Here is a 26,070-nt window from a genome sequence, read left to right as displayed (position 1 = left end):
GGGGATGGGCAAAATGGGTGAAGGACAGTGGTAGATAGGAGCTTGCAGTTATGGAATGAATAAATCATGAAAATAAAAGGTACAGCATAAGCAATATAGTCAACAATATTTTAATAGCATTGTATGGTGACAGATGGTAGCTATATGTGTAATGAGCATAGCATAATATATAGAATTGTCCAATCACTATGTTGTACACCTGAAACTAATGTAACATTGTGTGTCAACTATATTCAAATAAGCTATGAAGCTATGAAGAAGAATAAAAATGAACTTAAAACTAGAAAGCCCAATGGGGAAGGGGGTTTCTATTTATTTAAGGAGATAAATATATATGATATATGTGCATAAATATAGGAAAGGAGTAAGCCATTCTTCCCGAAACATGGAAGAATATTTGCAAATGCTGTGAGGTGGGAGGCATCTTGCTATATTTAAGGACCATTTAGGAAATAAATGTTGATGGAGAAATTAGTGGCAACACAGTAGAAGATGAGGTTTGGGAGACAACCAAGACCAGATCGTAGAGCTTTGTCAGCCATGGGAAGAAGGAATCTTTCTGATACATACAAAAAACATACAGTAACAGGAATGATTATCAGTTTTCCAGATCTTTGATCATTATTTAAAATCCATCCTCTCTTAAGTGTCTGCCTTTCATATTCATGAACTCTGGTAAATATTTCAGAGAATAGGACTAGATTTACAAGGCAAGGCGGGTTGACCACCAAATAGGGAAAGAACTGTATCCTGCATCTCCAAGCTGCTGTCTGAAAGTATCTGACCCAACAAGTGGCACTCTTAGATATTTGACTGATAAGCTATACTAAATTTGGGTATTTAGGCAGAAGGATGATATTTCACTTGTAACTTTTAATCTGAAGAAACCATTAAACATGGTGTTCCTCTTTCTCCACAGGCCTTGCATAAAGTTTTTTTTTTTTACATCTTTAAGGTTTTGAGATATACATTTTGTTGCATTTTAACCAGATAAAGTTAAAGATAGTGAAGTGATATATATTTAGTCTTACAGTTTATGAAGTACAGAAATTTGATTAAGAATGACAAGGGTAAATAATCTATGAGATAACACCAGACCAAGAAAGTGACGACCCATTATGAATGGAGATGTTGTAATTTAGCCTTCCTGAACCTTGTGAAGTTGTGCCTCAAATAAGAAAGAATTAAACCAAACAGAAAGAAGTTCATGCTATTTCTGTTTCATTTTGTTATTGTAATTTTGCTATATACACCTAAAAATTTTTTTTACCTGAAATAATACTCTTTTTCCTTCTGGGAGAATCAAATTAAAGTGTTGTTTGCTAATTCTCAGAATGCCATATTATCAACATTTAGGAGTCTAAAAATCCACAGGAGTGAATTTATGAGCCTAAAAACCTACAGAAGGAAAAACTAAGCTGCAAGAAAAAAAATGCCACCCAACCTACTTCTGTTACCCCCACAGCTGTATTTGAAAAGAACTAACTATTCTCACAAACCACCAAAATGTGGGACTAGAATGCACTGCTTTGAATTATACTTTATGATGACAGTGCATTGTGGCTTGTTTATTATTGTGTTTAGAGAGCTCCATAATATAAATTTTTTTTAGTGGTTTTCTGCTTTACCTGGCAGCTCCAAGCCACTTTCAGAGATACTACTACAGAGGATAATCAAGGTAACTTTTGATACTTCAATTCTTTACTTCAGGGCCATATTTTTCTCCATTTTAGACTACGAACCATCACTTTTTAGCACTAAAGCATGTTTGTGTGGTGAAAATATTTTTCACAGTTTTGATCTATTCTTAGGTACCAGGATCTACCTCTTTATTTGGTAGCTGAGTCCTTTGAGAATCCTCAGAAAAAAATATTACAAAGCCTAGGCACATGACAATGGATATATTTTCCTCATTTATCTCATCCAGTTCTCTATAATCTCTTATATCCAAGATATATTTAAGATACCTTCTTCACCACTGTATCCCATTATCAAAAGTAGTTCCTGATACATAGTGGCAGTTCAGGAATATATTTTAGTTGCATTATTTTTTTTCATTATATTGTGTCCCAGTGGGAGTTTTTATTATTCTCAGGTAATTAAGAAATATAAAGTAAGCCTTCCTTCCGCCCAATACAGCATCATGATTTTCTTGCAATTTCAATAACTTCTCATAAGCACTGACCATATCTTATTACCAGAAGGGAAGGGAAATGAGTCAAGGGGATAGTGAAGAGAATATTACCTGTAGAGGAACAAAGAATCACCTGCAACTTTGATCCTGTGGATGGGAAACAAGAAAAGAGCTGTGACAACTAATGCGGTTAGCTTTTGGCTGTAAGTGCTAAGAAGATCAGTCTTCATCACATAAGCAGTTGACTGCATCCTAAGGTAACACTTTTCTCTATTGGCTTCCACCATCACAATATATATCTTTGCGTTCTTAGAGATTCCAGTTTCTTTTTGTATGTGCATGGCTCCTCCTTTTCTGTCAATCTCATAATATGTGATTTCCCGAAGATACTTGTCTGAAGTTATTTCTTCTTCCCTCCCACTCTCCCTTTGTATGATATACGCTATGATCCTATTTGAGGATTGCTTTTAAACCTCTATTTCTATGGGTAATTTTTTTCTATCCTTTGGGTCCATTTTTCCACCAGCTTCTATTTCTAAATGGATATTGTAGAGATTTTAAGGGCAATGTAGTAAAATTCAACTTATCTTCTCTATAATATTTTTCTCTTACTGACATCTCATGACTTCAGAATGGTAAATTATTCTATAGTAGGGAGTGCAATGAATTAAAAGGGTGTCTTTTTGGTTAAAACAGTGATGTCCTCTCCAGCTCTGGTTTCCTCTACTGTACTATTCCTCCCCACTGACCAGACTGTCAGAGTCCCCTCATGCTTGAAATATCATCTAACATGATAAAATATTGCTTGTTGAATCTTGTGTTGCATATCTAGGGAGTAGGCAAAAAAAAATCACTAAATGAAGAAGGATTTCTACATTATGCACTAGAGTTTCTATCCTCCTACCCCACCCTCCCCCCCAAAAAAACCCAAACCAGGTTAAAATGAACAGAAAATTAAGCACATTTTATTTTTAAAATGGAGTCTTACCTAGAGGTCATGAGTAATTAAAGACATCATTTAAATCACAAATTTGAGGCACTGACCAGTACAAAGGACTGATTTAACTAATCAAGCAGCACTATTTAATTTACCGTAAAAAATTCCTCATTCTATTAAATGTTTCTGTTTAAGAGTTAACTGTGAACACATTTTGATTTGATATCAGCATCTGGAACAATTCTTAAGTGATTGAAAATTGAAGTCCAGCACATTGCTTATTAGCTATTCAATAGTTTCCTTCATTAATGGCTCAGTAGTCTCTAGGAATTGAAGAAAATGTTAGATTACTTAGCATTAAATGTTCTGAGATACTATCAATTTTTTCCACTGAAAATAAATGGTAAGCATCAAATGCATCCACATAATAATCACTCATGATATAAGTAAATTATTTTTAGAATACTATTAGAAACATATAATAAACAAATACAGAAGGTAAGTTAGATATCTAAGAAAAATTAGATAGATGCATGTATCATCCATTGTATTTGCTAGATTTACTTGGGTAACTGTTTATCCCAAGATGCTTTTATTAGCCAACAGCAACAATTCAAAAATCCAGTAGTATTGTCTATAGAAATTGCCCATGAATCACAGCATAGTTGCATCTTGTTTACCAGAGTGTCAAGCAGAGTCAAAACTGTGATTTTAATTCAAGTGGGGTTAAGAAGCGTTCTTTCTCCCAAGCATGTATTTAAATGAGTTGTATAGGGGCTTGGACTTTCTTGACTTACAAAAGGATGCAGTGAACCTTGTAAGTGCCCTTTGCCTAGCTTCTGTGTTTTTTGCTTGCAACATATTTCACCAAGGGAGCATTACCGTGTGACTACTGGGGCCATTTTGCACACATAATTAGAAGTTCCTTGGAATTTACATCATCTTGAGGCAGCTCTTAGCCAATGACTGACTGTTGCAGGAGTATAAAAACCTTCATCCCTTGTTTTTAGCCAGGACAAACAGTGAGGTGCAATTTATACCCTAGAGCTCCCCGGTAGAAAGAGCTTTAACTGAAATCACAGCTTTGTTTGGCTTCCTCCCCTTTCTTCTCTTGGTTCTCTTACACACTTAAAATTTTCTGTTTGGAATGCTTACTAATAAATCCATTGCATACTAACCTTCTTCTCATGACTTGCTTCTGACATTTAGCCATTTATGTATTTATTTTATGGCAGAGACGACCAGGGATGCAGGAAAAGGGAGAGGAGCATAGTATGGCATGGCAGTTCTCCCTGTTGACTCTCTTTCACTGATTTGGAATGCCAAGAAACTTCTAGAAGAAAGAGCTATTTTATGAGCTACTTTTTGAGATTCTGAAGTATCCATGATGATTTAAGACTAAGATGATAAATTATGGGAGCAAAGTTAGGGAGAGGGGCATTCTCCAAATTCTTGTGGCAGGCTCAGTATGTTTGAATACCTCAAGGACTGTTGGCTTAAAGCAAGAGGAGAGAATAATTTCATTGGCACTTGCAATGGAAGATTTTAGCAGTAAAGACAATGGTCGGGTACCATTAAGAGCAGTTCACAAAGAATATCTTCAGACTTGTAACTGAGCAAATGAGACACCATCTATGAAGAACAGTCAGAGCTTATGGAGAACCACAGAGAATAAAACTGTTATACCATTGGGAAGGCATCCTTTTGTATTCTACTAAGAGCTTGGTCAATCTACTTCTATAGTGTCTTAGAAAGATCTCATTAGGTATAACCTTACTAATTAAATAAGGATATCTTCTAAGAAACTTCTATTACATAATGTTAATTCTCATTAAGAACAAAAATAAAGAGATGCTAACTTTTTGTGGAATAAAAAGGATTTTTCCTATTACCCTAATTATAGAACTATGTGAAACTAAATTATTTTTTAAATTCCTCCAGTAAATCTGGTAGGAATATTAAACGTAAGTTAGCCTTCCCAATGTAACTCTCTTAGGCCCTTTTTGGAGCAGAAAAGAATAAAGAATTTCAACTCTCTGATGACAGCCATGTACAGAAGGGTCCTGGCTTTAGATCTAAGAATAGGAAGAAGTCATAAGGTCTCAAGACACTTGCCTGAAGGTTAATTAATCAGTATTAGTATTCATCTTCACAACTATATTTTTACTTGCTACCAATTGGCTGAGCAGATGGTAAAGGCTAGAAATCTGGCACATCTTAAAAAATAATCAGATCTCATCAAGTCAATTAGTTTTGGAAACTACATTAGAAATTCTTTGCTGACTTAAGGAGAAACAGTTTCCTAATAATGTTTGTTCTGGGACAAGATTTGTGCTGAAAACAATTCTTCTCTATTAATCACCTCCCCGTCCCCCCCACTACACACACACACACACACACACACACACACACACACACACACACACTTGTTGATGGAAACAAACAGAAGGAGGCTCACCCCCCCCAAAAAAAATAATAAAGGACATTTTATAAGCTAACTTAGTCTCTGGCTAGGAGAAGTCACCAGAATTTGATTCCTTCCACTTTGGCTTGCACCAATGGCCTAAAACAATTTCTTCTACCTTTAAAGGAACATATACACATACACAATAAAGAAAAAAGGAGAGAGAGAGAGAGAGAGAGAGATCTCAAAGCAGCAGAGAAGAATAAGAAAGAAACATAAGACATGTTCTATAAGGGAGTCAAATAGTCTCCTGCCAGCAAACCTGAGATGATTAATTGCCAGCTCCATAGAAGGTGGAAATTTTTAAAATAAGAGAAAAGAAGAAATGACCTGAGGAAACATTTAAAACATTAAACAGTTTAGCTTTCTCCAGAACTATTTGATAACCAAGTAAGAAAAGAGTATGACAGAATTGAATTCTATAATGCTCCTTTGGTAACAGGTTACAGATACTGATTATTTGAATTATCTCTTAGATGCCTACGAACTGACTGATGTACAAAGGTGCAAAAATACCAAAGAAGGTGATGGTGGTTATAATTGATTTGGAGGTGATGGTGGCAACTATGGTGGTGGTCCTGGTTATAGTAGTAGAGGAGACTATGGTGGTGGTGGACCAGGATATGAAAACCAAGGAGGTGGATATGAAGGTGATGGTGGAGGATATGATGGTTACAATGAAGGAGGAAATTTTGGAGGTGGTAACTATGGTGGTGGTGGGAACTATAATGATTTTTAAAATTATAGTGGACAACAGCAATCAAAGTATGGACCCATGAAGGGGGGCAGTTTTGGTGGAAGAAGCTCGGGTAGTCCCTATGGTGGTGGTTATGGATCTCGTGGTGGAAGTAGTGGATATGGTAACAGAGGGTTCTAAAAAAAAAATTCAGAAGAAAAGGGCTAAGTTCTTAGCAGGAGAGAGAGCGAGGAGTTGTCAGGAAAGCTACAGGTTACTTTGAGACAGTCATCCCAAATGCATTAGAGGAACTGTAAAAATCTGCCACAGAAGGAACAAGGATCCATAGTCAGAAAAGTTACTGCAGCTTAAACAGGAAAACCTTCTTGTTCAGAACTGTCATAGCCACAGTTTGCAAAAAGTGTAGCTATTGATTAATGCAATGTAGTGTCAATTAGATGTACATTCCTGAGGTCTTTTATCTGTTGTAGTTTTGTCTTTTTCTTTTCCTTTTCATTACATCAGGTATATTGCCCTGTAAATTGTGGTAGTGGTACCAGGAATAAAAAATTAAGGAATTTTTAGCTTTTCAAAAAAAAATACCAAAGAGCATTCAGATAATACCAAAAAATGTAAAGATATATAAAATAATATGGAGACCTATGATATATATTGGCCTCAATTTATTATTGTTGTTTGTTTTAGAGAGTCGTCATTTATATATTCACATATACACACATGTACACAATATGTTAGGCAGTGTTATTGGAGTTGTGGGAAAAAAACAGTGAACAAAAACAGACTAAAATCTCAACTTTTATAGGGTTTACTTTCTATTAAGATAACAGATATCAAACACTAAATTCAACATATAGTATATTATAATGTGATGACTGCCTTGGAGAAAAATAAAGCAGTGATGATGAATAAGGAGTGTTTGGAAGGGTAGTCTTAACTGTATATAGGTTGGTCAAAGGAGCCCTTATAGAAAAGATGACCTTTGAGGCAAGATCTGAAGGACATAAAGGTGAAAACTATCTGGGGGAGAGGAAAGAGTAGTTGGGAGAGCTAAGGCAGCTTGTGCCTGCCATTGCTTGAGTTTTAAGAGAGAGATACTACCATAATGTGAGCAAGGGGACAGTAGGAGGAGATGAAGAGAAAGAAATAAAGGAGACCAGATGATGCAATATTATCTAGATAATAGGCAGTGAGGTGGAGGACCTTGGAGAATTTTGAGCAAATAAATGACATGCTGTGAGTTATATTTTAATGAGAGTATTTCAGGCCTCTTCCTATGAGAGTAGATTAATAGGGGCAAAAGCTGAAGCATGAAGGCTGTTGGAAAAGTCTAGGCTCGATATATAAATTGTGGCATCAAAAGAAACATATGCATTGATAACACCTGACAATATTTGATTATTAGGTGGGCATCCAGGTAATATATTTTTTAAATCATCATGAACAATGAGGCACACATTCTGATAACTCTTAGAATCTTAAAAATAAGTGAAAATCTCTAAGTCTGTGTTGGAAGTGTGGAGAATATGGATCTGTTGCATGAATTGCAATTATATATTTTTTGTTACCTTTAAAACAAAAACTTGAAAATGTTCAATAAGTAATCCCATCTTAGGCATAACTATCACCTGGGACCTTGTTAGGAATGTAGATTCTGGTGCACTGTTCAAGACCTGCTGATTTGTATGCATATTAAAGTTTGAGCAGCACTGATCTATTTTATACAATTAAATTTATAGATGAAAAAATAAAGACCACAGATGGCAAGAGAGCACAGATGGCAAGAGAGCACAGACTCCCTGGATCCTTTACATTCATTTGTGTCTTTGGTTGTTTCAAAGATGTTTTCTTCCTAACAACATAATAACCACTCTGAGGCAAGTTTCTCATTACTGTAAAATCAATGGCGATAGGGATTTTTGCTTTGCTCAACACTGTGTCCACAGCACCTAGAATGGTGCCTCAACTTGAGTAGGTGCTTACAAACTTTGAATGAATTAATTATACACTGATTGTTAAGCATAGTCCTCAAGCTTACTGAAAACTCAAACCAACCACACGCAAGAATGGACAGGAAAATATAAGACCAAAGTATAATTAATTAAACAGATGTTGGCAAACGATATCTATCCTGCTTGCTCCAGAAACAGACACACACTTTCTCAAGTCCCTTTTATGGGACATTTGCTAACAGTTGGCCAAAGCAATTTAGATGGCCAAACTCAAAAATAAGATACAGGAACATAGATTTCACCTCCTGATTGCAGTAAGTGAAGTGTAAGTAAATAAGTAATGTAGGTAGAATATGAGATAAGAAATTTATTAGTTCGATTTGATGTATGGCTTTTATGTGCTAAACTTATACTTGGCTCATACAAAGCTGATTCACACCCATCTCAACCTATAAAGCTCCCCCCAATCATTTCATGCTCTGCTCAAATAGCCTCTTCATATAAACTTCCCTGATATCTCTAGTGTCAATTTTTCTCTGTTCTGTATGTGTACATGTTACTTTCTCCAAATCTGTAATTTAGCACTCCTTCTTGTACATTATTCTACTTACTTTGGGCTTCTTCTTTTTGCCTATCATTCCAACCAACCAATATTGAAAAAAACTGTTAAGTTGCCAAAATATAAGAAAACTCTAACTCAAAGAGCGTCTAGGAGAAGGGAATTCTCTGTATTGTTAAAGGAAGGGGAGGGGGGATATGCTTATAGTTTCTATCCTTCCTCTTCAATTTTAGAGGTCCTTATGGAAATTCTGTTTTCACAAATTTACTTTGGAAACAGCCTCTTGAATCAAGGGTTATTACAAATCCATGATGCTCACACAGAGTCTGTATAGTTTCTAATTTTGTCTCACCTTGATTTCCCAGGATGCTACTGTTTGACAGAGTTTGCATTTATCTTCTCCTCTATCAGTTTCCTCGTTTCCCAAGCATACTTAGTATTGGGATGAACTAAAAGTCATTTTCTTGTAATTAAATGCACTTGAAATAAAGTTCACCAAGCATAAAAACTCCTCTCATCTTCTGTCAACAAAGCCCAATAATGAAATCTATCAGAAGAAATTCTTAAGTTTAAACTCCAGAGGTCAAATAAGTGGACTTTAAAATAATTTTTAAAATCACTGAAGTGAGAGGGGTAATTTACCTACTATTAAGACATAGGAATATTATTTATGAAAATGAAATTGTATAAAATTTCGACTGATGGAAACAAGCCATCATGAATGGCAATAGATAAGCATTGAGCACTTATCCCAAGGCTTGGTGCTGAGGTATAGAATAGAAAGCCGAATATGAGCAGGCATTCAATTAGCCACTTATGCTACTTATGCTCTACATGGTGATGAGAAATGGAAGCCAGCTTTCTGTTATCACAAAGGTGACTGTGAACATTTATTTGTGTATCTATAACATCCCTCCACTTGTCAAAGTCACTTAAGCTTCTTCTATGCCCAGGTATCTTTCTTTTTTGCTGAGGAGAAGCCAAAAGGGATTGATAACAATCTGACTTCATAAAGTAGCTCCTTCTTGAATGATTTTTGTTATTAAGGGTATTCATGAATTAGACCCAAATGGGACAGACCATTGAATTATACCATTTGGATAGAACTAAAACAAGTTAATCTGTTTCTGAAATCAACCCTTGCTATTGGTGTGTATCCTGAGATTTAGTTTAGGATTTGAATTTTTTTCTTTTTTAACTAAAGAGATTACCATTTTTTTTCTTTTCTTTTTTTTTTTAAGGTTTATTTATTTTTTGAGAGAGAGTTAGAGAGAGCACCCGACTCAGGCTGCACTAGGGGCTCCACTGGGTTCAATCATAAGACCCAGAAATCATGACCTGAGCTGAAATTCACAGTAACCCCTTAAGGGACTCAGCCACTCGGGCATCCCACCATTGTTTTTCAAAGAGACACTCTTTATGTTAATATTCATAAGGAACAAACACATAAGTGGTTGGATACCATGGTAGTGGGTTATCCCCAAATTAAAGATGAGCAGAGGACAATGGTTTATGTGACATGCCTAAGGTCATGATGGCAGACTTGGGAAAAAAGCTCAGCTTTTCTGACTTTATGTTTAATATGCTTTCCATTAAAAACAACTATAGTTACCTTTATCAATGCACAGTACTTGAAAATCTAGTTATGCATTAAAGGCCTCAGGTAGATGGGTAAGTGCTTTTTTCTCATATATTGAAATTAACCTATCTCTCTGAATTTTATGGCAAAATATTAGTATGAAACACTGATAATGTGTATATAATGCATGTATTTTATTTGCTTTGTGGTTATCTTTGTCCCAATATCTTCACTGAAGATTTGTTTCCACTACTTAGTCATTTTCACAAATAAATTAGTTGATCCATGGACTGGAAGAAAATAATTTGATGTAGAATAACCAAAACTTATGTCAGGCCAAAAAAAGAAAAGAATGCTTCTAGTTTAATTATGATGATAAGTTTTAAGGTAATGATTTTCTAAGATTAAGGGTAAGGGATGTGGAAATTTTTCAACGTAGGGCAGCTTCTTAATAGCTGTGTATCTTTGGCTAAGTTATTAAACCTACTTTACATATTAATGTACTGCTCTACAAAATGAGGACAAAAATAATACCTACCTCATAAGCTTGTAGTGGATTGAATGCACTAATATGTGTAAAGCACTTAGAACCATGTCAGGTACATAAATATGTACTCAATAACATACTTTTATTACAGTCTTAGTTAAAATGCCTAGGGGAATTAAATATAGCGATTTTATTTAACTGAGGCTGAGATGTTCTTTTTCCATATACTTTTTACTAGCTGTCATAAATCTTATCATCAATATGTTTTTTTTTTACTCTTGGAATTTATAAAAATAAAAAAATGTCTGCAAAAATTATATAGTTCTTTATTTTCATGAAATTTTGCTGTGAATAAAAATTTTCCAGACAGATAACTACTATTTAATATAACTGTAAAACCTTCAAAAATATAATAAACCCAAAACTAGAGCAAGTGGTGTGAGTTGTGATAACATTATTATTCAATGTGGGACCAAATGTGTTTAAAGATAAAGAGCAGTTGCAGAGCTGTGGAAGTGGTTGATGGATTAATTAGATGTTTATGATAAGCGTTAATACATAACTCAAGGAAATAGAGGGATTAATATAAGTGTTTACTAATGGTTCATAATACCCAATCCTTGATTTATCTTCAGTCGTCCTTTCCAAAGGACTTTCTCATTTCTTTCCCTTTCCTTTATATGTAGGCATCTCAGCCTCCCTTCCTTTGAGTTTCTCTTCCACTTTTATTCCCCATTTTGAATTTCATTCTTTTATATTTTTAGCTCCTTCTACATTCTTGTTTTATCCACTAATACACTGAAGAAAAACAAAAAGTGGACATTGTTATTTTTAAACAAGTTCATTTCTTGTTCATAGTTCTGTAATTTGGATACTATTGTGTATATGTCCCATTACAAATGAGTCCCTATGTTTCTGTATGACTTTTCATCATTTCAAAAGGGCCTATGAGTCTATGTCATATATAACTTCCCAAAAAAGGTAAAGTCTAAATTCCCATTTAGATGAAGGTAATCTTGATTTTACTAGTTTTCTCAGCTTTCTTAATTACTATTCTTACACTCACTTCTAGATTAAAGAACTGCTGTGATGTTCATTTGGCATTTGCTCTTCCCTGGAGAGCCTGGGAGGTAACACTTATAAAGTAAATGATAATTTCCTGTATCTCTACTCTTTTTTGATCCTATTCCTTGGGGGTCAATAAAACACATGGTTAGATTGGTTTTCTGAGGCCCCTAAACCTGAAGTCTTTGTTTTTCAAAGAATCCTTTGATGCTATTGTGGTTTATGAATGCTAAATGGCATTCTTGATCTATGCCAATATTCATGCCTGGTCAGATTGTCATTAACTTTCACCTTTATTGCAAACTTTCATAGGAAGCCACATGGAGGTGATACATCAATTTGAAAATAGTTAATTAGTGGCCTGCTACTCTTTGCAGTTCTCTCCAACAAGGGCATACACATCAACAGATTAATATTCCCATGGCACTAAGTCACCATTAAATTTAGTATGACAATTGTATTTCAATATGGGCATTGGTCTTTTCCTTAATGTGTTCAAAATGAAAAATGTGTGTGAGGCATCAAATATTCAGCACATTAAGTGAATAATTAGGAACATGATTTAGATATTATGGGGAATATATTAAGAAACACTTTTACTCCTCCTGCAACTAAAGTACAAATTTGGAGAAACATTAATATTCTTATAAAAACGTTAAAACAAAAAAAGTTAAAATATCTTATGTAATGTGTACATAAACACATATGTAATATGCTTCCAAAACTGGGTATGGCATGCTATTAAACCTATAAATTATGGTATTTTAAACATAAAAATGTGTACTTGGCCAGGAGAGTGATCTACTTCATGGGAAACTCTAGTATGCATTTAGCATGTAAGAGTGTATGAAATCCACATAATTCATATAGACAATAACCAGTAATGTTCTATGTCACCACATATACAACTGTTATTGAAAATCATGACAAAATTGAGAGTGATGCATATATTCTCAAGTGTCTGATGAATTCGTTTTGTTACATAGGAAATATTTTATTCTTTAAAAGTTAAAGTTATTCTTTAATTAGTTAAAAACATCTTACAAGCTTCTCAGATTTTGGTTAGTGTTTTATTGTGGGCTTTTTTGGGGTGTTTTTGGCACAAAAGGTAGGAGCATGAAGTAAATTCATGAACACACCTGTGGAGGAAATTACACGAAGATGACAGGATGATGGGCACAAATAGCAATAATATGGGGATTATTGCTAAAATCACTCTTTGTGCTGAGACATTATCATTTTAACAATAAGTTGCTGATGCCAGTTGGAGGTTGGATACAAAAGGAAAATTAAGTATTTGTTCTTATCTTCAATATTCTCGGTATTTTGTTCAAATAAAAATATACAAGTGAGATCATTTGGTGCTTAATAACTTCTAAATTATATAGTAGTTATTAGAGACAAAATTGGATTACAGAGGAGTAGAGGTTTGGTTGGGCCCAGGTAAATTGAATAATTAGTGTGATTGGTGAAACTCTCTAAACAATTGTAATATATGGATGCTTGTTTTCAGTGGAGAAATGGAATGATTTTATATGACTGAAAAGTAATTATAGGAGCAATAAGGAACTGAGAATGAATGCTTTATGTCCTGGATGTATTATAAGAAGTACCAGTTTCATCCAAGGGAAGCTTTGATATATAGAAGAAAAAATGTGGAATTTGGAATAAAACATTTCGAAATTTTTGTTCTGCTACTTAGCAGCTGTGTAATATGGACAAGTTAGTTGACATCTTTCAGTCTTAATTTTCTCATGGGCAAATTAGAGTAAGTGATAAATAATTTAGAAGTATTTTTTGAGGATTGCATGAAGGAACAAATGAAAAAGACCAGTACAATATCATAGGAATTGCATGAACATTTCCTAAAGATCCCTAAAGTGGTGAAAAAAAAAGTTCAAAAAGAGAGGTCATATTATGTTCATAGATTGGAAAAACATAATAAAAATGTCAGCTGTCCTCAAATGAATATTCAAGTTTAATGTAAGAGAGAGAGAGAGATTTTTTTCTAGATACTGTTTATTCTAAATTGTATATGAAAAAGCAAGGAACTAGCTCAACCAGTACATTCTAAAATGTATATAGAGGCGAACTTGGGTGTACTCAGTGGGTTAAGCATCCAACTCTTGATTTCGGCTCAGATCATGATCTCAGCGTCCTAAGATCAAACCCTGTGTGGGGTGCTGCACTGGGCATGGAACCTGCTTATGATTCTCTCTCTCCCTCTGCCCCTCCCCCTCCCACGAATTTTTTCTCTCTCTAAAAATAAATGAATAAATACATAATAAAAATAAAATGTGTATGAAAAGGCAAAGAAGTAGCTCAAAAGAGTAGCTCAACGAATTTGAAAAAGAACGAAGTGACAGAATCAGTCTAATCTATTCCAAGCCTTACTATATACCTTAGTAGTAAAGGTTATGGTATTGATGAAGGGATAAACACATAGATCAGTGGAATAGTATAGAGATTATGGAAACTGACCCACAAAAATATGCCCAACCAATTTTTCAGTTTTGACAAAGATGGAAAATTGATTCAATGGAAGAAAGAGCATTTTTAACAAATGGTGCTGGAGCAGTTGGCCATTCATAGACAAAAAGTGAACCTTAAGTGTTATGCCTTATACAAAAGTGAACTCAAATGGATAAATGTAAAATGTAAAACTGTGAAAATTTCAGAAAAAATGAAGATCTGCAGGATTATACTAGGGAGAAAGTTAGACTTTATACCCAAAGCATAATTTATATAAGGAAGCATTCATAAATTGGACTTTATGAAAATTTAGAATTTTTGCTCTCCAAAAACCCTATGAAGAGGATAAGAAGACATGCCAGAGGCTGGGACAGTGTAGTTGCAAGCCACATATCCAGCAAAAGACTTTATCTAGAATACAGAAAGAATTTTCAAACTCAACAGTAAAAAAAAAAAAACAAATAATTCAGTAAGAAAATAGGCAAAAGATCTGCACAGACATCTCACAGAAATAGATATACAGATAAATATAGAGGGAAATAACACATGAAAAAATATTAAACATCATTAGCCATTAAGAAAATTTAAACTAAAATCACAAGGAGATTATTGCACACGTATCAGAAAGGGTAAAATAAAAAAATAATAGTGACAGGGCGCCTGGGTGGCTCAGTTGGTTAAGCGACTGCCTTCGGCTCAGGTCATGATCCCGGAGTCCTGGGATCGAGTCCCGCATCAGGCTCCCTGCTTGGTGAGGAAACTGCTTCTCCCTCTGACCCTCTCCCCTCTCATGTACTCTGTCTCTCTCATTCTTGCTCTCTCAAATAAATAAATCTTAAAAAAATAAAAATAAAAATAATAGTGACAACATCAACTTCTGGCAAAGATGTAAAGAAATTGGATCACTCATAAATTGTTGATGGGAATATAAAGTAGTATAACTATTATAACTACTAGTATAACTACTCTGAAAAACAGTGTTTCAGTTTATTAGAGAACTGAACATGGAACTAACCTACAACTCAACAATTGCACTAATGGACATTTATTCAGAGAAAAAAAGTTATAGTCACACAAAAGTATTTACATAGATGTTCATAAAAGTTTAACTCATAATATGACCAAACAAACAAAAAAGTATTTTCTAAAAGTGCTATTAGTCACATGGCCATATTCTTTTTAAGTGTTCATAGTAGAAGAGAAGCTTCAAAATTGTGGCAGAAATAAAGAAAATGCTGAAATTACATGCTATCAATGTAAGGATAAGGTCATAGTTGGACAATAAAAAATAAAGAAGTGGGTGAATGAGAAATGACAAATTTTTTTAAAAAATTAAAGTTTGTATTAATAATGGTGAGTAATTTGAGAAATAATTTATTGATTTTTATTCTAACAGCCAACAAATAACATATTGTGCTGTGTATCTACTTGCCAGAAAAAGCTTTTCAGTCATTGACAAGGAATATATATTAGACAACAGGTGAAGTCAGGCTTTTACACAGCTAAGCTAAAACACTCAAGTCAAACTTAATGTAAAAATGAAATTGGCAGAATATATGAAATCCTTTCCCTTTCTATCAGAGGTGCTGCTGACTGTATTAGATGAAAATGCTAAAGGAAGTAGATACCGTCAAATATTATAGGCATAAGGGTACAAGAACATAAATGCTAGAAACAATATTGCAGCTCAGTTTTTTTTTAATAGAATATAAGTGGAAAATTATTACCAGGTTATTCTTCAATAGAAGGCAACAAAAATCAAATGTATGTAAGACTTTTCAATCAGTCTTAGAATAAATGTCATTTTAAAGGTTGTGACATTTAATTTTCTTAAGAAAAGAGAGAAGATTTTTTTTTTAATTTTAGTGAATGGAACAATTTTAAAAATGAATAACAGAGGGTAAATAAAATTGTTTTTGCTTTCTGCCCGCAGCTACTATGCAATACTCAAAAGAGTTTAAAATATCTGAGGCAGAATGAGAAATATTCTCTGAGCATCTGAAAAAAAAATACATATACACACACATACACCCACTATAAACACACAAATAAAATGCTCTGTCATGTTATTTACTTGCCAGAAATAGTTTCAATAGCTGAAGAGAAATAGATGTGTGAGATCTTTCCTTAGTTTAGAGTTTAGACTAAGTTGTTGTTACAATCATCATAAAAGTGGGAGAAACAGGTATTACTATACTGAATAAGTAACTTCATTACAGTGAGAAATACAAGTATAGATGCAATGATATTATTTATTTAAATAAGCAAAATCAGTACATTTAAGTAGAAAAATCTACTAGTAAAATTGTTATAGAATCTCATTTCTTAAAAAAGGAATTTCAGAGATAATTATATTAATATTATATTAATAATATATTAATATTAATTTTAAGCACAGAAAAATATTTTAGAAAATCAGTTCTTAAAATGTTATAAAATATCACAAACTCAAAGGGATCAAAGGTTGATACAGTGCAGTACTCTCTCAAATGTGTTATAGTTGTGAAAACTAATTATAGACTACAATTTAGCTTTAGAATTCAGTCAAATTCACGATATGTTAACTAAAGATGATATAGTATTATATACCTAGTCTTGAATCCGTTACTATCATTTTTTGAAAAATAATAAAAGAAAGATGAATTGATCAAATGCAAATGAGAATTCACATTTATGAAGGGCTTTTAAAGGGCAATAAATTCATATCTACAATGTTATAACAACAGAGTGCTAATATTTAATAAATTCCCATATTCCAAAATAAATCTTAATAGAAATGTTAAATAGGAAGAGTTTTGCATAGCTTAGGAGAAATTCTGTTCAACACCAAATATGTTGGGTATCTGCCAGAGTCAACCTTCATGTTTCTTCTTAAATAATATTGTAGAAAATAAGACCAGATGAAAAAAAAAAAAAAGAAGACCAGATGTATGAAATAAGTTGTTGTTTTTTGTTCATTCCTCATTTTTATGTGAAAAATTATCAAATACTTGCTGAGCAAGCATGTGCAGCTTTGTACTAAATGCTACAAATTAAAAATGACTGAAATTTATTTCCAGCCCTCAATTAGTTTATGTATAATAAAAGGCATGAAGATAACCCAAATGAAACAAAAATTATAAGGAAAAGCAAGCATCTCTCTGTTGAAGTCAGAGGCCACATCTTTTTCATCTTTGTTTTTTTGACACATGATATGAGTTATTTATACAATCTGTGGTTGTTGAATGAACTAATAAAAATGTCATCTGGAGATAAACCTTTGATTTCTCAATTATTGAGGGGAAGTAGCTATGTGGAGTATTTGGAATTTTCCATAAAGTACTCTTGTCACTTCTCTTCAGTTTATGTATTTACTCATTTGTTTATATAATTATGAACTTGTATGTATTTATTTAATTCATTGGGTTATAATTGGCTTATATATTATTTATTTTGTTGTTCAGATTTTCCAGCTTTAACAAGTGGGAGTTCTTCCAGTTTGATTTTTGTGTCCCTGTAACATACTCCATTTTTCAGTTTTTAAAGCACTCCTTTTTTTGCGTCAGGCTCATCTTACATTTTCCTTTTTGTAACCATGGAATAGGTCATCTCTCCAAACAGTCCCTGATTCCTTTAAAAATTCAATAATAAGACCCTTTCCCTACTCAAAAAAAAAAAAAAAATCACATAGGCAGAATTTTGATCAGATACTTCTCAAAAAAAAATTCACTAGTTATCAGACAAATGCAAATTGAAACCACCATTTAATACCACTGCATACATATGAGAATAGCTAACATGTAAAAAAGACAGACTATGGTCTGTTTAGGATGGGGAACGACTCCAAATCTAGATACATTGCTTGGAGTCAAACACAAAAGACTACATATTGCATGATTCCCCTTATATGAGTGAAAAATTGAACAGCTACTTTGGAACAGTATGACAGTGTCTAATGAGATATAATATACACTTACCATACTACTCACAAATCCCATATTTAGGTATTTAACCATGAGAAGTGAAAACAAATATCTACACAAAAATATTTTCTCCAGCTTTATTGAGATATAAATGACATAAAATACTGTCTGAGTTTAAGGTGTGAAATGTATTGGTTGGATACATTTTCTACTGGGAAATGATTATCACCATGACATTAACTAGCACCTCCCTCTCATCTCATAGGAACATGCATATATCTGTATATGTATCTTGTTTCGCATTTGAAGTGATCACCTAAGGCATGGCCATAGTAGGTCCCTCAGTAAAGATCTGTTCAATAGAAAGCTTTAATTAAGTTAAGAAAAAGTATATTTGCTCCTAGACAATCATATAAATCATATATATACACAAATTATATAAATTATATATATACAAATTATATAAAATATATATAAATAAAATATATAAAAATATTTTATATATGCATATGTATATATCTTATATAGAGAGTATATTATATATATATATATATATATACTGCATAGTAACTATTAAGAGTGTTAGAAACATTTTTTTCTAAATATAATAGCAGTTGTGGATATTATGACATGAATTTATTTTTCTAAAAGAAAACTTAATTTTCTCTTCCAACTTTTATGGATCGAATACCTGATTTTTATATTGTATTTGAAGGATTCATGTAAAATCTCCAATATTCTTTGTGAGTGAAGATGAGGAAAATATAAGTAAGAAGGAAGGGAAGGATGATAAGAAGGAGGAAAAAGGGGAGAAGGAAATGAAGAAAGAAAGCAGAAGGAATGACATAAAAAAAGGATGCTAGTTAATTACAGTGTGTCAAAAAGTGAACATTCTTAAAATTAGAAGAATAAAAACCGATCATCCTAAATACAGGTTCTCTGGTGTTAAGTGAATTTGCTCAACATTTTCCCAAAGTAACCAAAAGAAAACTTGAAAGTAATACAAAATTTTTAAAAAGAATGATTCTATTTTAGGAAAGGGCAAAGAGAAAAAACTGCTAATGTCGCCATAGTGTTGAGATTCCTTGGCAATGTACCATTTTTTTTTTCTTTTAGAAAGCATAACAGGAAAAGTTACTCATATACATATAATTCTCCAAAATTCACATGAAATGTCTGAAAATAGCACCTACCTTAGAAAAATGTACTTTTTTCCAGACCAATGGATATGTGATTGAAGCCACCATTATACAAGCTATAATCACATTTCCTTTGCAGCTGATGTGAATTATCCTTAAAGGTTGTTGGCAACACATTCATTTGGAATAGGAATATATTCAGATTTTGAAATGTAGATTTTTCTCTTGGGCATTCAGTTTAGTTCTCCATCATTTGTCTTCCATTCTTTCTTGTATATAGATCAGAAGAGACTCCCAAATCCTTTTTTTTTTTCATATATATGTAAGAATCCTTGTCTGCAAGTGTCTGGAGACTACCCAGAAATGCTATTTTTAGAATGGCATTTGTTTGCCTTAGAAGCAAAAAATAATTTTTTGACATGTTTTTCAGATAATAATTAGGTAATAGTGTTACGGGGCTCTTTGCAAATATTAGCCAGAATACATTTTATGAAAGATTACTCATTTTCTTAGATTTACTGGGGTAGAAAATTAGTCCTGTGTTGAAGCACTATTACATTTTCCTCACAAATAATTTGAGAATTCATTGAAAATGCTGTTAAATAGTAGTAACCAAGGGGTGCCTGGGTGGCTCAGTTGGTTAAGTGTCTGCCTTCAGCTCAGGGGTCCTGGGATCAAGCCCACTTTGGCTCCCTGCTCAGTGAGAAGCCTGTTTCTCCCTCTCCCTGCACTGCCCCCACACCCATCATGCTCTGTCTCTTGCTATCTCTCTCTCAAATAAATAAATAAAATCTTTAAAAAAATAGTAGCAACCAGTGTTCACTTGATAATATTTCACTTTTTTAGTATTATCGAAGAATACTGGATTCCACTGAAATTAATTTTTCAAGCAGTTAAGGTTTAGCTTTTTAATTATCAAATTTTCATTGGGAATAACATCTTATTTGGAAGTCAATTGTAATTTTTTTATTTTTTGTAATGCTCTTAAATACTGAATTATATCTAATTTATTGGAAATGTGTTTCTATACCAGTATTTCGGCTAGTTTCTGTCAGTCAGTTTTTTTATTCATGTAGTAATGGAGATTTAAAGAATTCAAAACTACCCTAGTGTTTATATAAATATGCTTTATAGACTGCTACTATTACATGTAACTAAGATACCTGTTAAAAATGTTGATACTTATGCCTATCTCTCAGAGATTTTGATTCAGTAGTCTAGGTTATGACCTAAGAATTTATATAATTAACAAATAACTCAACATGACTTTTATGCATTAAAATTAGAAAATTACCTAGCTATATTTTGTAAGAGGTGATATTAATGGAAATGAGTGAAGAATGCATTCTCACCATCTCAGAGAACAAATTTGATATGCAATTTTATGTTACAAGTGGTAAATAAAAGGTGTTTTAATTTTCTTTTTTTTATTATGTTACGTTAGTCACCATACAGTACATCATTAGTTTTTGATATGGTGATCCACGATCCATTGTTTTCATATAACACCCAGTGCTCCATGTAGTACGTGACCTCCTTAATACCCATCACCGGGCTAACAACTCCTCCCTCCCCCCTCCCCTCTAAAACCCTCAGATTGTTTCCCTGAGTCCATAGTCTCTCATGGTTCATCTCCCCCTCTGATTTTCCACCCTTCATTTTTCCTTTCCTTCTCCTAATGTCCTCCATGCTGTTCCTTATGTTCCACAAATAAGTGAAACCATATGATAATTGTCTTTCTCTGCTTGACTTATTTCACTTAGCATAATCTCCTCCAGTTCCATCCATGTTGATGCAAATGTTGGGTATTCATCCTTTCTGATGGCTGAGTAATATTCTATTATATATATGAACCACATCTTCTTTATCCATTTGTTTGTTGAAGGGTATCTCGGCTCCTTCCATGGTTTGGCTATCGTGGACATTGCTGCTATGAACATTGGGGTGCATGTGGCCCTTCTTTTCACTACATCTGTATCTTTCGGGTAAATACCCAGTAGTACAATTGCTGTGTTATAGGATAGCTGTATTTTTAACTTTTTGAGGAACCTCCATACTGTTTTCCAAAGTGGCTGTACCAACTTGCATTCCCACCAACAGTGTAAGAAGCTTCCCCTTTCTTCGTACCCTGTCCAACATTTGTTGTTTCTTGCCTTGTCAATTTTTGCCATTCTAACTGGTGTAAGGAGGTATCTCAATGTGGTTTTGATTTGAATTTCCCTGATGGCTAATGATGTTGAACATTTTTTCATGTGTCTGTTAGCCATTTGTATATCTTCTTTGGAGAAGTGTCTGTTCATGTCTTCTGCCCATTTTTTTGACTTGATTATTTGTTTTTTGGTGTTGGTTTGAAAATTTCTTTATAGATCTTGGATACCAACCCTTTATCTGTAGTGTCATTTGCAAATATCTTCTCCCATTCTGTGGGTTGCACTTTGTTTTGTTGACTGTTTCTTTTGCTGTGCAGAAGGTTTTTATCTTGATGAAATCCCAGAAGTTCATTTTCACTTTTGTTTCCCTTGCCTTTGGAGATGTGTCTTGAAAGAAGTTGCTGTGGCCAATATCGAAGAGGTTACTGCCTATGTTCTCCTCCAGGATTTTGATGGATTCCTGTCTCACACTGAGGTCTTTCATCCATATCTTTGTGTATGGTGCGAGAGCATGGTGGAGTTTCATTCTTCTGTATATTGCTGTGCAGTTTTCCCAACACCATGTATTGAAGAGACTGTCTTTTTTCTATTGGATATTTTTTCCTGTTTTGTCAAAGATTAGTTGACCATAGAGTTGAGGGTCCATATCTGGGCTCTCTGTTCTGTTCCATTGGTCTATATGTCTGTTTTTGTGCTAGTACCATGCTGTCTTGGTGATCACTGCTTTGTAATATAGCTTGAAATCAGGCAACGTGATGCCCCCAGCTTTGTTTTTCTTTTTCAACATTTCCTTGGTGATTCAGGGTCTTTTGTGTTTTAATTTTCTTAAGAAAATTTCCTTTGGAGATTATAGCACAACTCATTTAAATGAAAAATGGATGCTGTTAATTCCAAATGGGTCTTATCTAGTCATCAAAGCTGGCCTGGCAGAATCTCTACATACAAAATACTTGACAGCACATAATTGAACTGAGTGCTTAAGGAATATAAAATGGTATTTATTTACAACTCAAATTCCTCCAAATAAATAAATAAGTTCTAGTTAGTGAGGTGGTAAAATATGAGATACCCCCCCAATATTTTCCCTTTATCTAGAGATTCCAAGGCAACAAATTTTACTTGTAATATATAAAACATATCATATCAATTTTCATATAATGCCTCTATGTACTTCAATTATGCTTCCTCAACATATATCTAAATGTCTTATACTTTTTCCATGGTAGAAATTCAATTTAAAATTATATTTAATGCATATAAATAAGTTATTCCTGTGGTTTCCTAAAAATAATTGAAAAAGCAAACAGTAGTTATTTTTGAACAATTGTTATATAATATTTTTTTCTGACTTGTTTCCTATAAATAGAAAAAAATGGGGAGGAGAGACCTCAAAACCTCAAAATTGGAGTGAATATATAAAAAATATTTGGTATAACTATTTTGAAAGCTCTATGTAATTTATTATTGCATTCACATACACAAAATACTCATTACCTGCTGAAATACTGAATTTCTGTAGGAACATTTTAAGAAGTCAGGAAAGAAAGAATGATAGAATAAATTCTTGGGTACATTCAAAGACTTGTGAATTTCTTGTGATTAGATGTTTCTATACATTTGTGGTAGGTTCAGTAAAAATTTAGTATGGGAAATAAAAAATACATTAGACTTTGCAACAGAAGAAATTTAAGATAAGGAATCCATCATATTTCATTGTGAAATGTGCTTTGGATTTCCATGGTTGGGGCTGTATACATAGCAGCTCTATAGCTGCTGCTAGTAACTAGGTGGTGGTCCTGGGTGTAGTCCAAGGATTATTGAAGAGACTTGTAATAGAAATTATAAAAATGGCAGGAGTCTACAGTCAAGTGCCAATGCCGAGTGAAGTCTAGTTTCTTCTAGTGAGGCTAATTCCTCTTGCTGGTGCCATGTTGACAAGAAAGTGAAGATTCTTCTTCCTTCATGCCTTTGAGTCCTTTTTAAATTCCCTCCAGGCAAAAGCTAACAGGAAATCAGATGGCAAAGGTATCTGGGAAATGTAGTTTGCAGAGTTCTAAGCACAGCTTCATAGCTCACAGAAGAGAATAGTGAATTTAAAGGTACAAGACAAGGAACCTTTATTGTCCTTACAAATGTTCAAAAGGACACTATATATATATATATTTATAATAACCTTTGCGTAAGAGCCCTGATATGAAAAGAAAGGCTATTTGTGATAGTTTCAGATGCTGGAGGGGCATGTAGAGGATTGTCTGTTTACTGTAAAGGATTAAGAATATATCATTATTAGACTACTTGTTGCATTTTTCTTAGCTGGTTACCTGACTGGTTTTCCATTAAAACATGATATTTCTATGGGATCTTAATATTTGTTGTGCATAGCATTTTGGGATATGGTGAGTGCTCAGAAATTTTGAATGAATCCATGAGGACATGGATTGACTCAGAATGTTACCTGAGATTTGGAGATAATAACATCATATCAGTTTCATAATGCTGAGGAAATAGAACTTTCTTCTGTTACTTCACAACTTCTGTGTTTGATTGAAATAAGAGGTGTCTCCTAATTAAATATTAAGAGAATTCAAAGGAATCATAAGCAATATTTAATCAAAATGAGAAGACTATGGGTAAAAGAATGTAGTTTTATTTTCTACACATTATCCTTGATTATACAACATTGAAAACCAAATGACTATTTTAAATTTAGTAGCAGGATTCTTTTATTTGTATATGTCTGCCTATACATGAAACTTGGTAAATGTTTATTGTGACAAAAAATTAGTGCTTTTCTTCAAAGCAGTCAACAGTTTCCTTTTTTTCCTCCTTTTATTGTCTCCTTAAATGACTTTACAAAGGAAATTTCATGCCAACTCCCACATATTCCACATTTAAGTTATCTTCACTGCCACACATTTTCCTTTATTTTTCCTACTGGAACTTGACCCTGTCTAAGCATGAAATCATCAGTCTGAGTTTGAAATCAGGTTCCTTATCTTGAATATTAGGGCCATATGCTCCAATTAGGTGTCATAGTGATAACTGGGAATTGTGTTTGTACTATTTTAAACTAAAATTGACATGTATGGAGAAAATAATAATGAAATAATTTGTTTCATTCTCCCCTGTCTTTCTTGCCCTAGTGCTTTGCCTTTCTGATGATGTGGTCAACCACAAGCACGGTTATGTGAAGACATAGATGTATTGTTTGTAAATACCTTACATATGAGACCATTTCCGATAATTGCTCACATAGGACATTTGAAGTAACACTAAACTCTTTCATTTAATGTATGTGTAATTACTCTAGAACTTAGTAGCATACAATAAAGATTCCTTAGGTTCATAGATACCACCTTTTAATAGAGAAGTGTCAACCTCATATTTAAAGAGGACATGTAGCAATCAGAGAAAGACATGTATCATATGACCTCACTGATATGAGGAATTCTTAATCTCAGGAAACAAACTGAGTGTTGCTGGAGTGGCGGGGGGTGGGAGGGATGGGGTGGCTGGGTGATAGACATTGGGGAGGGTATGTGCTATGGTGAGCGCTGTGAATTGTGCAAGACTGTTGAATCACAGATCTGTACCTCTAAAACAAATAATGCAAGATATGCTAAGAAAAAAGAAAAAGAAGAAGATAGCAGGAGGGGAAGAATGAAGGGGAGTAAGTCGGACGGGGAGACGAACCATGAGAGACGATGGACTCTGAAAAACAAACTGAGGGTTCTAGAGGGGAGGGGGATGGGGGGATGGGTTAGCTTGGTGATGGGTATTAAGGAGGGTACGTTCTGCGTGGAGCACTGGGTGTTATGCACAAACAATGAATCAGGGAACACTACATCAAGAACTAATGATGTAATGTATGGTGATTAACATAACAATAAAAAAATTTAAAAAAAAAGAATAAGTTGGGTAGTGGTTACCCAGGACTGGGGATAGAAATGAACAGTAACCAAAAATGGCCATGAGGTTACTACAATTATAATTGCAGTGACAGTTGTCAACCTTGTAAATGTAATAAAATTCACTGAACACTTAAAAAAAAATAAAGAGGACATGTAGGATGGAGTATTTATTCGTGTGGCTATCTTTTAAAAATATAGTCTGCCACAGGGACTAATATTTTCTGCTTAGATGAGCCAGATACTACACTAGGCCTTAAGATACATAGTATACTAAATAATTCTCTAAGGAAGTTATTAATAACTTTTTATAAATTGGAAAAGCAATGATTTAGAGATGTTAGGAAATCTTCCAGTTATCAATTTATTTATAATGTATTTATTAAGGCATTAATTTAGTTTATTTAGATTACTTGAAAGCCTCTATTTGCCATGTACTTCACAAGGAAAAGAATAAAATAGAGTCCTACTCAACAAGGAACTTAAAATCTGGTTGGAAAGATAAACCCTGGAAGATTGTTGTTATGAAATGTAATGCATCTACCATTGAAGAATCAGACAAGGCATTTCAACAGGTTGAATTTCAAAGGTTGAATAGAAGTTAGCCAGTTAGAGTAAGGAAAAGGTA

General features: G+C 33.7%; 1 long non-coding RNA gene across 1 annotated transcript in view; it reads right to left on the bottom strand.

The window, feature by feature from the left end:
* The window catches only part of LOC112821475 (uncharacterized), a 59,170-nt gene that overhangs the window by 15,495 nt on the left and 17,605 nt on the right, over window positions 1-26,070 (bottom strand). Inside the window, exon 2 of the long non-coding RNA XR_003207464.1 lies at window positions 19,439-19,730. This is a non-coding gene — a long non-coding RNA (uncharacterized lncRNA). The remainder of the gene's footprint in view (window positions 1-19,438; window positions 19,731-26,070) is intronic.

Source organism: Callorhinus ursinus, unplaced genomic scaffold (assembly GCF_003265705.2).
Source record: "Callorhinus ursinus isolate GAN/ISIS: 27379988/994484 unplaced genomic scaffold, GSC_fseal_2.0 scaffold10, whole genome shotgun sequence".
Lineage (NCBI taxonomy): Eukaryota > Metazoa > Chordata > Mammalia > Carnivora > Otariidae > Callorhinus > Callorhinus ursinus.
This window is presented reverse-complemented; position numbering and strand designations above follow the sequence as displayed.